The sequence below is a fragment of the Somniosus microcephalus genome, chromosome 4, assembly GCF_052327205.1.
Source record: "Somniosus microcephalus isolate GS21.2 chromosome 4, FLI_Smic_1.0, whole genome shotgun sequence".
Taxonomy (NCBI): domain Eukaryota; kingdom Metazoa; phylum Chordata; class Chondrichthyes; order Squaliformes; family Somniosidae; genus Somniosus; species Somniosus microcephalus.
Window position 1 is genome coordinate 74,922,467 of NC_140990.1, and position 15,138 is coordinate 74,937,604.

Below are 15,138 nucleotides of genomic sequence, written 5' to 3' on the forward strand. Positions count from 1 at the left end.
GCAGATAAACCTCGTGCTTCTGTGGCACAAACTTTCTAATATTTTATAGAATCATAGAATGGTTACAGCACAGAAGGAGGCCATTCGGCCCGTCGAGCCCGTGCCGGCTCTCTGCAAGATCACTTCAGCTAGTCCCACTCCCTGCCCTTTCCCCGTAACCCTGCAAATTTCTTTACTTCAGATACTTATCCAATTCCCTTTTGAAAGCCGTGATTGAATCTGCCTCCACCACCCTTTCAGGCAGTGCATTCCAGATCCTAACCACTCGCTGCATAAAAAAGTTTTTCCTCATGTCGCCTTTGGTTCTTCTGCCAATCACCTTAAATCTGTGTCCTCTGGTTCTCGACACTTCCGACAATGGGAACAGTTTCTCTCTATCTACTCTGTCTGGACCCCTCATGATTTTGAACACCTCCATCAAATCTCCTCCCAACCTTCTCTGCTCTAAGGAGAACAACCCCAGCTTCTCCAGTCTATCCACGTAACTGAAGTCCCTCATCCCTTATCCCTGGAACCATTCTTGTCAATCTTTTCTGCACCATCTCTAAGGCCTTGACATCCTTCATAAAGTGCGGTGCCCAGAATTGGACACAATACTCCAGTTGAGGCTGAACCAGTGTTTTATAAAGATTCATCATAACTTCCTTGCTTTTGGACTCTATGCCTCTATTTATAAAGCCCAGGATCCCGTATGCTTTTTTAACCACTTTCTCAACCTGCCCTGCCACCTTCAACGATTTAAGAACATAAGAACATAAGAAATAGGAGCAGGAGTAGGCCAATCGGCCCCTCGAGCCTGCTCCACCATTCAATAAGATCATGGCTGATCTGATCCTAACCTCAAATCTTCTATCACTCTGCATCCACCCGAACCCATGTGATCTCCCGGGAGAGGCGAAAAACCAGATAAAGACCCAATGGCCAATTTGGGAGAAAAAAATCTGGGAAATTCCTCTCCGACCCATCTAGGCGATCGAAATTCTTCCAGGAGATCACTCTGTCCCTATATTTTCTACAGTACTTACCTTCTGTAAAGGCGATCTCCACCCCAGCCAGGAACAGGAATAAAACCATCTCCTCAAATCTAACAGAATTAGAACACAGTAGGAGCAGAACAAGGCTACACGGCCCCTGGGCCCACTCCACTACCCACAGGGCCATGACCATTCCGAACCTAGACTCATGTCCAATTTCCTGCCCGCTCCCCGTAACCCTTAATTCCCTTTACTTCTAGGAAACTATCTATTTCTGTTTTAAATTTATTTAATGATGTAGCTTCCACAGCTTTCTGGGGCAGCAAATTCCACAAACCTACCACCCTCTGAGTGAAGAAGTTTCTCCTCATCTCAGTTTTGAATGAGCAGCCCCTTATTTTAAGATTATGCCCCCTAGTTCTAGTTTCACCCATCATTGGGAACATCCTCACCGCATCCACCCGATCAAGCCCCTTCACAATCTTATATGTTTCAATAAGATCGCCTCTCATTCTTCTGAACTCCAATGAGTAGAGTCCCAATCTACTCAACCTCTCCTCATATGACCACCCCCTCATCCCCGGGATTAACCGAGTGAACCTTCTTTGCACTGACTCGAGAGCAAGTATGTCTTTTCTTAAGTATGGACACCAAAACTGTATGCAGTATTCCAGGTGCGGCCTCACCAATACCTTGTACAACTGCAGCAATACCTCCCTGTTTTTATATTCCAACCCCCTAGCAATAAAAGCCAACATTCCATTGGCCTTCTTAATCACTTGCTGCACCTGCATACTAACTTTTTGAGTTTCGTGCACCAGGACCCCCAGATCCCTTTGTACTACAGTACTTTCCAGTTTCTTGCCATTAAGATAATAACTTGCTCTATGATTTTTCCTGCCAAAGTGCATAACCTCACACTTTCCAGTATTGTATTCCATCTGCCAAATCTCTGCCCACTTACTTAGCCTGTCTATGTCCCTTTGCAGGTTTTTTATGTCCTCCTCACTCACTACTTTCCGTCCCATCTTTGTATCATCTGCAAACTTTGATATGTTACACTCGGTCCCCTCCTCCAAATCATTAATATAGATTGTAAAGAGTTGGGGACCCAGCACTGACCCCTGCGGAACACCACTAGTTACTGGTTGCCAATCTGAGAACGAACCATTTATCCCAACTCTCTGCTTTCTGTTAGAGAGCCAATCCTCCACCCACGCCAGAATATTACCCCCAATCCCGTGATTTTTTATCTTGAGCAATAATCTTTTGTGTGGCACCTTGTCAAATGCCTTTTGGAAGTCTAAATACACTACGTCCACTGGTTCCCATTTATCCACCCTGTATGTTACTTCCTCAAAAAACTCAAGCAAATTTGTTAAACATGACTTCCCCTTCATGAAACCATGCTGAGTTTGCCCTATTAAATTATGTTTATCCAAATGTCCCGTTACTGTCTCCTTAATAATGGACTCTAACATTTTACCAACCACAGATGTTAGGCTAACAGGTCTATAGTTTCCAGCCTTCTGCCTACTACCCTTTTTAAATAAGGGTGTTACATTAGCAGTTTTCCAATCTGCCGGGACCTTTGCTGAGTCCAGGGAGTTTTGGAAAATTATTACCAATGCATCCACAATCCCTACCGCTACTTCCCTCAAGACCCTGGGATGCAAGCCATCAGGTCCAGGGGATTTATCCGCCTTGAGTCCCATTATTTTACCAAGTACCACTTCCTTAGTGATTTTAATTGTATTTAGTTCCTCCCCCCCTAGAGCCCCCTGTTTGTCCAGTGTTGGGATATTCTTAGTGTCCTCTACTGTAAAGACTGATACAAAATAATTGTTCAGTGTTTTTGCCATCTCCATGTTTCCCACCATTAATTTCCCGGTCTCATCCTTTAAGGGACCAACATTTACTTTAGCCACCCTTTTTCTTTTTATATAACTATAGAAACTTTTACTGTCTGTTTTTATATTTTTTGCTAATTTACTTTCATAATCTATCTTCCCTTTCTTAATCAATCTTTTAGTTATTTTTTGCTGTCTTTTAAAGACTTCCCAATCTTCCATCCTCCCACTAGATTTGGCTACCTTATATGCCCTTGTTTTTAGTCGGATACTATCCTTAATTACTTTACTTAGCCACGGATGGCTATCTTTTCTTTTACACCCTTTTTTCCTCTGGAATATATATTTTTTGGAAGTTGTAAAATAACTCCTTAAATGTACACCACTGGTCATGTACCGTCTTACCCTTTAATCTATTTTCCCAGTCCACTCTAATTAATTCCGCTCTCATACCTTCATAGTCTCCTTTATTCAAGCTCAGCACGCTTGTTTGAGATCCAACCTTCTCACCCTCTAATTGAATATGGAACTCAACCATGTTATGGTCACTCATTCCAAGGGGATCCTTTACTAGGACATTTTTAATTAATCCTGTCTCATTACACAGGACCAAATCTAAGGTTGCTTGCCCCCTGGTCGGTTCAGTTACATACTGCTCAAGAAACCCATCCCTAATACACTCAATGAACTCTTCCTCAAGGCTGCTCTGCCCAATTTGATTTGTCCAGTTAATATGATAATTAAAATCCCCCATAATTATAGCTGTTCCCTTATTACAAGCCTCAACTATTTCCTGATTAATACTCCGTCCAACAGAGTTGCAACTGTTCGGAGGCCTATAGACTACACCCACTAGTGTTTTTTTCCCCTTATTATTCCTTACCTCCACCCAAACTGTTTCACTATCCTGCTCCTTTGACCCAATATCATTTCTCTGTATTATAGTGATTCCTTCCTTTATTAACATAGCCACCCCACCTCCTCTCCCTTCCTGCCTGTCCTTCCTGATTGTTAAATAACCTGGTATGTTTAATTCCCAGTCATGGTCACCCTGCAGCCATGTTTCTGTAATGGCCACAAGATCATACCCATATGTCATTATTTGTGCCGTTAACTCATTCATTTTGTTACGAATGCTACGTGCATTCAGATAAAGAACTTTCAAATATGTTTTGTAACACTTAGTTCCTGTTTTTTCCCTTTTTATTACTTTACTTTTTACTCCATACCTTCTGTCCCTTCCTGACACATTCTGTTTTTTAATTCCCCCACTGCTACCTAAGTCTATGACCTTCGCTGTTGTCATTTCTATTATTTGCTCTCTAGAAACCTCCCCCCCACTAATTAGTTTAAAGCCCTCTCTACAGCCTTAGTTATATGATTCGCCAGGACTCTAGTCCCAGCACTGGCCAAGTGGAGTCCGTCCCAACAGAACAGCTCCCTCCTGTCCCAGTACTGGTGTGCACACATACCCCCAGGTCTCTCTGTTCATGCACCCACTTTAGGATTGTACCCTTTAGTTTATATTGCCTCTCCTCGTTCTTCCTACCAAAATGTACCACTTCGCACTTTTCTGCGTTAAATTTTATCTGCCACGTGTCCGCCCATTCCACCAGCCTGTCTATGTCTTCTTGAAGTCTATCACTATCCTCCTCACTGTTCACTATACTTCCAAGTTTTGTGTCATCTGCAAATTTTGAAATTGTGTCCTGTACACCCAAGTCTAAGTCATTAATATATATCAAGTAAAGCAGTGGTCCTAGTACCAACCCCTGGGGAACACCACTGTGTACCTTCCTCCAGTCTGAAAAACAACCATTCACCACTATTCTCTGTTTTCTGTCACTTAGCCAATTTTGTATCCATGCTGCCACTGTCCCTTTTATTCCATGGGCTTCAACTTTGCTGGCAAGCCTATTATGTGGCACTTGTCGAACGCCTTTTGGAAATCCATGTATACCACATTAAGCGCATTGCCCTCATCAACCCTCTCTGTTACCTCATCAAAAAACTCAATCAGAATCAGAGCGGTTTCTGGGGTGCGGGGAATTGTGGGTGCTGCGGCCGCCATTAGTCAGCGGCTGTGGGGAAGAGTTTTATTGCAGGCTGACGGAAGTCGGTTCCTGGCCGCCTGTGTAGGTCTTTTTGTTGCTTCAGTTTGAGCTGGAGTGGAGATGGAGGAGAAGCTGCTGGGTTTAACACCCAGTACTTCTGAGCCCAGGAGGACCCAATAATTTCCAATGTGGGACTGTCAAGGGAGGTGGATTCTGGGGGAGATTAGGTTGCTAAGCAGACACTGTTCGCACAGTGTAAAAGAGTATTGTTTTAGGAACAATTATTTCTGTAAAGGCTTTTAATCCATTTTACATACAGATTTTAAACATTAATTCTTGGGATATGGGCATCGCTAGCAAGGCCAGCATTTATTGCCAATCCCCAGTGTCCCGTTGAGAAGGTGATGGTGGGCCTTCTTCTTGAACCGCTGCAGTCCGTGTGGTGAAGATACTCCCACAATGCCAGGTGTTACCAGATTTTGACTCAGCAACGAACGGTGATATTTGTCCAAGTCAGGATGGTGAGTGACTGGGAGGGGAACTTGGTGGTGATTGTGTTCCCATGTACCTGCTTCCCTTGTCCTTCTACGAGCGGGAGGTTGCAGGTTTGGGAGTTTTTGTCAAAGTTGTTGTCGAGCTGCAGATGTATAAAGTCTCTTTCCTTTGACCCCTCCCACTCCCACCTCTCTCTCTCTCTCCTCCCATAGAGGCCAGAGTCTTGTGTAGGCCCAGACCAGGTGGCAGGTTCCCTTCCCTGAAGGACATCAGTGAACCAGTTGGGATTTTACGACAATCCGGCCGCTTTCATGGTCACTTTTTTCTGGTGCTGACCCCACAAATGACCAGATTTATTGAGCTCAATTTCACAACCTGTGATGTGCCTCAATAATTCCGAGACTCGAAGGTAGCAGAACAAAACAAGGCTTTTATTAACTTAGAACGAAACACGTAAGCGAGAGAGATGTCGTCCTTCTGGAGACTGGGGCTAGACTGAAAGCTAGCTTACAAACGGGGCCAGGTATGGGCGGAGCCCTACACACAACACATTCCAGTATACAATACAGCACATTCCAGTACACAATACAATGAGGTCTGGGGGAAGGGAAATGACACTGAAACCGATCTCAGTCACAGGCAGTGATGAATGGAAATATTTCATCACATTCACCCCTTCTATAGATTTAGTCTGTTCAGGGGTTTGATAGTCCTATGCGACCGACGTGGCTGTTGCGGTGCCGCGGGTGTCGGCTGGGTGTCCCCGGTAGCCTCCTGGGTCTCTGCCGGGGGTGCCGCCAGGGTTGTTGAAGGGGTAGTTGGTGGGGGTGCCGTTGGTCGGTGTTCTTCCGGGGGTGATGAAAGAGTAGTGGGTGGGTAAGAGTTGCTGTGATCGTCGTTGCCGCTATTGCCGTGGTTGTTGTCGATACCGGCTGGGGCGACGTCTTTTATGGACACGGTGTCCTCCCTTCCGTCGGCGTGCCGGACATATGCGTATTGGGGGTTGGCGTGGAGTAGGTGTACTGGCTCCACGAGAGGGTCCGTCTTGTGGCCCCTCACATGCCTTCGCACGAGTACCGGACCTGGGGTGGAGAGCCATGACGGCATGGATACGCCTGAGGTGGATTTCCGGGGAAAGACAAACATTCGTTCATGAGGCGTGGTATTAGTGGCCGTACACAATAGCGACCGTATCGAATGGAGCACATCCGAGAGGACTTCCTGCCAGCGGGAGATAGGGAGGCCCTTGGTCCTTAGAGCTAGAGTGACTGCTTTCCATACTGTCCCGTTCTCTCGCTCCACTTGGCCGTTACCCCGGGGGTTGTAGCTGGTGGTACGGCTCGTGGCGATCCCCCTGGACAGCATGTACTGGCGTAGCTCTTCACTCATGAAGGACGCCCCCCTATCCGTATGGATGTAGCTCGGCATACCGAACAGGCAGAACAGGCTGTTGAGGCATTTAATGACCGTGGCGCTGGTCATGTCTGGGCAGGGGAAGGCGAATGGGAACCGGGAGTATTCGTCCACAATGTTCAGGAAGTAAACATTGCGGTCGACGGACGGGAGGGGGCCCTTGAAATCTAAGCTGAGCCGCTCAAAGGGCCGTGTAGCTTTGATTAAGTGGGCTCTATCTGGGCGGTAGAACCGAGGCTTGCACTCAGCGCAAGTGCGGCAGTTCCTGGTCAGGGACCGAACTTCCTCAATCGAGTAGGGTAAGTTACGGGACTTTATGAAGTGGAACAGCCGCGTGACCCCTGGGTGGCAGAGGTCGTTGTGGAGGGTCTGTAGCCGATCCCCGGTGGTGCTGGCACACATCCCTCGTGAGAGGGCGTCAGGGGATTCGTTAAGGGCCCCTGGCCGGTAAATGATGTCGTACTCGAAGGTGGAGAGCTCGATCCGCCACCTAAGAATCTTATCATTTTTAATCTTCCCCCTCTGTTTATTATTGAACATAAACGCTACCGACCGCTGGTCGGTAAGTAGGGTGAAGCGTTTGCCGGCTAGGTAGTGGCGCCAGTGGCGCACTGCCTCCACGATGGCTTGGGCCTCCTTTTCCACGGAGGAGTGTCTGATCTCGGGCCCTTGGAGGGTTCTCGAGAAGAAAGCTACGGGCCGCCCCGCCTGGTTGAGGGTGGTCGCCAAGGCGAAGTCAGACGCATCACTTTCCACTTGAAATGGAGTGTTCTCATCCACTGCCTGTAGCGTGGCCCGCTCAATATCCTGCTTAATGCTTTTGAAGGCGGCGTGGGCCTCAGCAGAGAGCGGGAAAGAGGATGCTTTCAAAAGGGGGCGGGCTTTGTCGGAGTAGTTGGGGACCCATTGGGAATAATAAGAAAATAACCCCAGGCACCTTTTCAGGGCTTTGGGAGTGTTGGGCAGGGGCAGCTCCCGTAGGGGGCGCAATCGGTCGGGGTCTGGTCCGATTTCCCCATTCTCCACCACGCTGCCTAGTATGCAGAGACGCGTGGTGTTGTAAACGCACTTGTCCTCGTTGTAAGTGAGGTTGAGTTTTTGTGCGGTTTTCAGGAACTTCTCGAGGTTCGAGTCGTGATCCTGCTGGTTGTGACCGCAGATGGTGACGTTGTCGAGGTAGGGGAAGGTTGCCTGCAAGTGGTGGTCATCGACCATGCGGTCCATCTCCCTCTGGAGGACCGAGACCCCATTCGTCACCCCAAAGGGGACTCTGAGGAATTGGTAGAGGCGTCCGTTCGCCTCGAAGGCGGTGTATGGGCGGTCCTCTGGTCTGATAGGGAGCTGGTGGTACGCTGACTTGAGGTCGATGGTGGAGAACACCCGGTATTGGGCGATTTGGTTCACCATTTCTGATATGCGGGGTAGCGGGTAGGCGTCTAGTTGGGTGTACCTGTTGATCGTTTGACTATCGTCGATCACCATCCGTTTCTTCTCGCTACCCCTTACCACTACCACTTGGGCGCGCCACGGGCTGTTGCTGCGTTCAATAATGCGCTCTTTCAGGAGCCTGTCTACCTCGGTCGCGATAAACCGCCTGTCCTCCCAGCTGTACCTCCTGCTTTTGGTCGCTATTGGCCGGCAGTTAGGGGTAAGGTTCGCGAATAGCGAAGGCGGCTTTATCTTCAGGGTAGCCAGACCGCACACTGTGAGGGGCGGCTGGGACCCACCGTACTTGAGCGTGATGCTTTGGTGGTTGCACTGGAAATCCAGGCCCAAGATCACGCTCGCACATAGGTTCTTCATGATTAATACTTTAAAATGATCATATACAGTTCCGTTAATGCACAATTGTACCGTGCAGTAACCCAGAATGGTCGATGTCTGGGTTTTGTCAGCCATAGAGATGGTACCCTGAGTAGGGACCACCTTTAGGGAGAGTTGTTGTGCCAGTTCTGGGTGGATAAAGCTCTCCGTGCTTCCACTGTCAATTAAGCATTTAACCCGGCACCCGTTTACCTCGATGTCCACCATTGATCTGGATAGCGGGTGCGGCCTGGTCTGGTCCACTGTGACCGATGCCACTGTAGGGCCCTGATCGATACAAGATGGCGTCCACGCTGTCTGCTCACAAGATGGCGGACCCCACGAGGTCGGGCAAGATGGCGTCCAAGATGGCCGCTCCCACGGCGCACACGCGGCGGTGGCGGGTTTTCCGGCGGTTGGTTTTCCGGCGGGGTTCCCTCTGCACACCTTCCCGAAGTGCCCCTTCTTACCGCACTTAAAGCAGGTGGTGCCTTTCGCCGGGCACAGGTTTCTGGTGTGCTTTGGCTGCCCGCAGAAGTAGCAGTTGGGTCCCTGACGCGTCGCGGCTGTCGTAGGGCTTCTGGGGGGAGAGCGGGGCCCAGCCGGTGTCGGGCTGTCGGGCGGGGAAGATGCCTTCCAAGATGGCGGCGCCCTCGGTGCACACGTGGCGGCGTGGATGTCGCGGGCTGAAGAGTAGGCGTCCGAGTTTCTCTGGGCCACATCCAGGGATCGCGCGGTGTCCGCAGCCTGTTTCAGGTCCAACCCCGTTTTTTCCAGCAGCCTTTGCCGGATGTAAGTGGAGCTGAGGCCTGTGATGAAGGCATCGCGAACAAGCTCGTCAGTGTACACTGCGGCTTTTACATCTCGGCACTTGCAGTCTTTGCCAAGCATTTTCAGGGTGCTTAGGAACTCCTCCACCGATTCCCCAGGTGCCTAGCATACACCTCATTCGTAGGCTGCTGGTAATGCGCCTTTAAGATGTCGCAGGCGGCCAGGTACGTCTCGGCGTCTTGGATGAGGGGGTAAACCCGGTGGCTTACCCAATTCCGCAGAATTCCGAGTCTCATCCTTGCAGCGTCCGTAGCGTCTTTGACGGCTGCGGAATTGTCCAGGAAGAATTCCATACACTCAAACCAGTGTCCGAAGCGTGCTGATGCGTCCGGAGCATGTTGATCCAAATCCAAACGTTCGGGTTTCAGGAGTTGATCCATAGTGTTGAAAATAAGTCAATAAAATTGATGTGCCTCAATAATTCCGAGACTCGAAGGTAGCAGAACAAAACAAGGCTTTTATTAACTTAGAACGAAACACGTAAGCGAGAGAGATGTCGTCCTTCTGGAGACTGGGGCTAGACTGAAAGCTAGCTTACAAACGGGGCCAGGTATGGGCGGAGCCCTACACACAACACATTCCAGTATACAATACAGCACATTCCAGTACACAATACAATGAGGTCTGGGGGAAGGGAAATGACACTGAAACCGATCTCAGTCACAGGCAGTGATGAATGGAAATATTTCATCACAACCTGCCTTTGTGTTTTTGTGTGTTCTCTCTCACGCTCCCTTTTTCCTGTTTTAAATTCATTTTACAGGGTATTAGAAGGGGAGGATTTGAAGACGGGAAACTCAAACAAAACATCACATCAAGATCTGACAGAGTCACTTGATTCATTGGGACCTGAATATCATCAGATTTGAGCATGGAAGCAAAAAGCACCGTTCACAGTGGGGAGAAACCGTACACGTGTCCTCAATGTGGACGAGGCTTCAGTCGATCATCTGGCCTGTCGAGACACAAGCGCAGTCACACTGGGGAGAAACCGTGTAAATGTGGAGACTGTGGGAAAGGATTCAATTACCCGTTTGAGCTGGAAATTCATCGACGCAGTCACACCGGGGAGACACTGTTCACCTGCCCCGAGTGTGGGAAGGGATGCACTCATTCCTCTGCCCTGCTGAAACACCGGCGAGTTCACACTGACAAGAGACCTTTTAAATGCCCGGACTGTGCGAAGTGCTATCAAAGTTCCAGGGAACTGACGTGTCATCAACATGTTCACACTGACGAGAGACCGTTCAGGTGCTCTCACTGTGGGACTGGGTTCAGGCGATCATCTGACCTCACTGTACACCAGCGCACCCACACTGGGGAGAGGCCATTCACCTGCTCCGTGTGTGGGAAGGGATTCACTCAGTCATCCCAGCTTACTAAACACCAGCTTGTTCACACTGATGAGAGACCTTTTAAATGTTCTGACTGCGAGAAGTGCTTTAAAAGCAAAAAGGATCTGCTGACACACCAGTGAGTTCACACTGGGGAGAGACCGTTCACCTGCTCCATGTGTGGGAAAGGATTCGCCCATTCATCCCAACTACTGAAACACCAGCATGTTCACACTGGGGAGAGGCCGTTCACCTGCTCTGTGTGTGGGAAGAGATTCACTGATTCATCCAACCTGCTGAGACACCAGCGAATTCACATGTGACTGCAGAGGTTGGATTCTGCTGTTATTGCTGCTGTTAATCACACCCAGGACTGAACCGTGTTCATTCTGACAGTTGGGTTTTGTTTCTGCTGATGTTAATAACCCCTATAACTGGGCTGGAATTTAATATTCTGGATAATATTCTGGAGACATTAAACTGAGGCCCCGTCTGCGCTCTCAGGTGGATGTAAAATATCCCATGGCACTATTTTGAAGAAGAGCAGGGGAGTTATCCCCGGTGTCCTGGTCAATATTTATCCTTCAATCAACATAACAAAAAAAATAAGATTACCTGGTCGTCATCATGTTGCTGTTTGTGGGAGCTTGTTGTATGCAAATTGGCTGCCACATTACAACAGTGACTCCACTTCAAAAGTACTTCATTGCCTGTGAGTGCTTTGGGATGTCCTGAGGTCGTGAAAAGCGCTATAGAAATGCAAGTCTTTCTTTTATAATTGTCAAATAATCAGCTTTATTTAAAACACATTGTTGTAGATTTTCTTCTTTCCCACCTGTGTGTTTAGTATCACCTGGCTGGAGCTCAGAAAGGACAATCTGGGGGAGGATCGTACGGCGGGAGCAGAACTTCAGCCTGGACACAGTCCTTCAGGGCCACACTGAGAGGGGCAAACGGCACTTTGGCCTTTCTTGTCTCTCTTCACTGACAGCAAAGTCCCCATGTGAGTTAATCTTGAGGCCTGTAAGAAATGTGTCCCAGCCGCTCCCTTCCATGGTTCAGAGCTCCTAGGCGTGGAACAGAAGGCCCCTTTACAAGAGTCAGGAAGAACAACGGTGAACGCTGGAAACGTGCTGTCAAATCAGAGATTAGTGTAAAACTGCGATCTGCTCCTGACTGAAAGTGACACGGCAGGTTTAAGTTTCTAGTCTAAAAATCACAGGTAATTATTCCACGAAGATTTAACATGATTGTGTGACAGTCCTGAGTCTACCATTTTAAGGCACGCATTAACCCATTTAATATAAACCCGTTTAAAATAAATTGGTTAAAGCCTACATTAAAATAGCAGATGGAGGAGTTCACAGGAGCCTGTTAACTGCTGGTACAATTATACAACAGACATTTAATCTCCAGATAAAGAAGGACCTGCAGCGTGTTTCCAGGAATTCCCTGTTTTATTGATGTGTGTGTGTTAGACACCAGGATAACTAAAAATACATGACCAGAGCATCCATGGGGGTGCGATCCCGACAGTTACTCTAGGATCACTCCCGCTGTGGAACTCCACCACTGACCCTGCTGAAGGTTGTAGGCTCAGGGAGTGGGGCCTCCAGGAGTGGACGGTAAGAAAGCTGGGTTTTATTAGAAGATTAGATTTAATATGAAATAGAGTCATAAAAGTAAAGTCTTCCTAGTTTTATGTACATGTATGTTTAATATGAGTAAACTTTGTATTAAAGACCCGTGTCTAATGAACTATTAGCTTGTAATCACCTCAGACAGAAGAGGCTCTAATTATCCCTTTTAAGCTGAAACAGACCTCGTGTGAACAGAACCAGCAGAGCTGCGAACTCTGCCTGTGTGGACAGCCAAACTGTGAAGGCCATTTGTTTCTTGAAATGCCCCAGTAAAAGCAAACTCTGACATTGTTCTGACTCGCAGATTCCTCGTAGCTCCAATGAACAGGAAGCGGTTACTCGATGAACCCTAAACAGCCATCCAATGGAATGCTTTGTTTGATAAATGTCTTTCAGCTCAATGATTTGATTGGCCGCGGTAACCAGGGTCACATGGGCTGTACCTGATTGGGCTTTAAATACAGGAACAGTTTGCAGCTCAGGTCAGAGAGCACCCCGGGAAGAAGAAAGCTGACGGCTACAGCCAAGGTGGAACATCCTTCGGGCTGTCCCTGGAGAGGGAGCACGCGGTGTCCGCCGGGACGCTGGAGGCCTTCCGTGACCGGTGGGCACCGGAGGGACTGGAGTCAATTGTCAACACCAGCAACAGTATTCGGGTCTGATTTAATTATAATTGGGAGTTGATTGTTTGTGCCCCTTTAAACAGGGGGCTCTCTCGGTAATGTGACATCGATTGATGACAAAGTGGCAGCACGGTGGCATAGTGGTTAGCACTGTTGCCTCACAGCGCCAGGGACCCGGGTTCGAATCCGGCCTCGGGCGACTGTCTGTGTGGAGTGAGGAAATCTACATATTATAAGGGGTTAATTTCAGGTGCTTGCTAGGTAAAAGTTTTCAGACTTGACACCGGTCAAGAGTCGATGTGTAACTAGAGCTATTGCACGTACTTGGATTACAGCCAAGAACAGATGTCTGCCCACCTAATGAGAATGTAGAAGTGAAACAATGGGTTTCATTTGAAGTACCCAGTGACTTAATAACTTGTACATGATTAAGATTAAGGAGGACCTCCGGTTACACGATTCATATCCTGTTATATCTTAACCGTTGACTTATGTGTCCAGGATCCTTCTGTCAATATGTCATTAATACCTGATGATTAATCTAAAATGTATCCTGATAGAGGAACAAAGGAATGTCAATTAAACTTGTTTGTTACACTGTATAAATATGGAACGCTTACGCTGTATCATTGGAATAGTAGCCTCACCCCTTGAGTGGAGGTACTGATTCCCCTTGCAAGTTAAATAAAAGGCCTGTCCGTCTGACGAATCCAAGTGTGTATTGAGTCATTACCCAGAGCTAAGAAGTAAGGCACTTCTACAATTTGGAGGTTCCACCGAGATGGCTTGCTGTACCAATTGGTGAGTTAACAGACGCCGAGTACGTTGCTCGGTTGGGAAAATCCCATCGGCCGAAGGTGGTGTTTTGCCACATTTTTGGGACTTTCCCTGCCAGAAGCATAGCTGCGCATAGTCTGTTTATTCCATTGGACAGTACTGCCATCGGGTAATTGACTCACAAGGTTCGGAGGTTAAACTGCCGTTGTGACTGCTTCCCTTTCAGAAACGGAACAGAGGACCAGCCATGAGGCGCTGACGCCCCGCGAACAGGATCGTGCAGAAAAGGACTGTATAAAGGTACCAGAGAGAGAAGGTTAAGTCAGGAATTTGATTAACTAAGGAGCTAGCGATTTATTGGAAATTGAACTAGCAAGGTTCCAGCCTGCTGAGAGAGAAGGTTAAGTCAGGAATTTGATTAACTAAGGAGCTAGCGATTTATTGGAAATTGAACTAGCAAGGTTCCAGCTTGCTGAGAGAGAAGGTTAAGTCAGGAATTTGATTAACTAAGGAGCTAGCGATCTATTGGAAATTGAACTAGCAAGGTTCCAGCTTGAAGTTAGCTGGGACAAATTGAAGGCCCTTTTTGCTAAAGATTTGGCTAAAGGGAATAGGGTAAAAAAAAGAGAGAAGAGTGGGCGGTTGTCTGAAACACAGTGTTAATGTTTAATGTTTATGAGAGTGAGTATTTAACTACTTGTTATTATCAATCAACTTAGCAGCTTTGTCCAGTAAGGCTGCATAGGTTGGGGATTTAGTAACACTTTGGTTGTTGTTTAACAAGTGTATTGTTTATTGTTTATTGTTATATGTATTAATGTTTAGTCATGTCTGATCTGTAGAGGCGTCCCACGCAGATCATAGAGTGTTACGGAATTGTTGTATGTTTTAACTAAAATATTTAAGCTGAAAAAAAAACTGCAGAAGGGGTTGGAAAAGACCCAAGCCGGGGAAGTGAGTCCTGCGGCGGAATGTATGGTTGAGAAAATAGTGATGTCTTTTACATGATCCACTAAGCTATTGTGGATTCAGTATTTTCCCCAGTTAGAAATACCTTCCACGAGGGTTGAGAACCCTCGAGTTTTATACGTATGTATAGTTTATTAATCTGATCTGTAGGGGCGTACAACGCAGATCATGGATTGTCACGGGAGTTTAGATTGTTTTAAGTGAACCATTTAAGCTGCTAAAATGAGTGCTAGCGCCAGTAAGCCACCCAAGAAAGGCACGCCAGCAGCCTTTATGTTAAAGAACTGGTCAATCATCCATTGATCACCTACCAAATTGGTCCAAATGGACTGTAAATAAGACTAGACCCTTTCCCTCAGATAGTCATTTAACATA

General features: G+C 47.5%; 1 pseudogene across 1 annotated transcript in view; it reads left to right on the forward strand.

Annotated features, from left to right (window-relative positions):
* The window catches only part of LOC147119246 (uncharacterized), a 102,384-nt pseudogene extending 90,035 nt beyond the window's left edge, over positions 1-12,349 (forward strand). The window contains exon 3 of the transcript XR_015077878.1: positions 10,286-12,349. The product of XR_015077878.1 is annotated as an uncharacterized LOC147119246 (transcript). The remainder of the gene's footprint in view (positions 1-10,285) is intronic.
* The last annotated feature ends 2,789 nt before the right edge of the window (positions 12,350-15,138 follow it).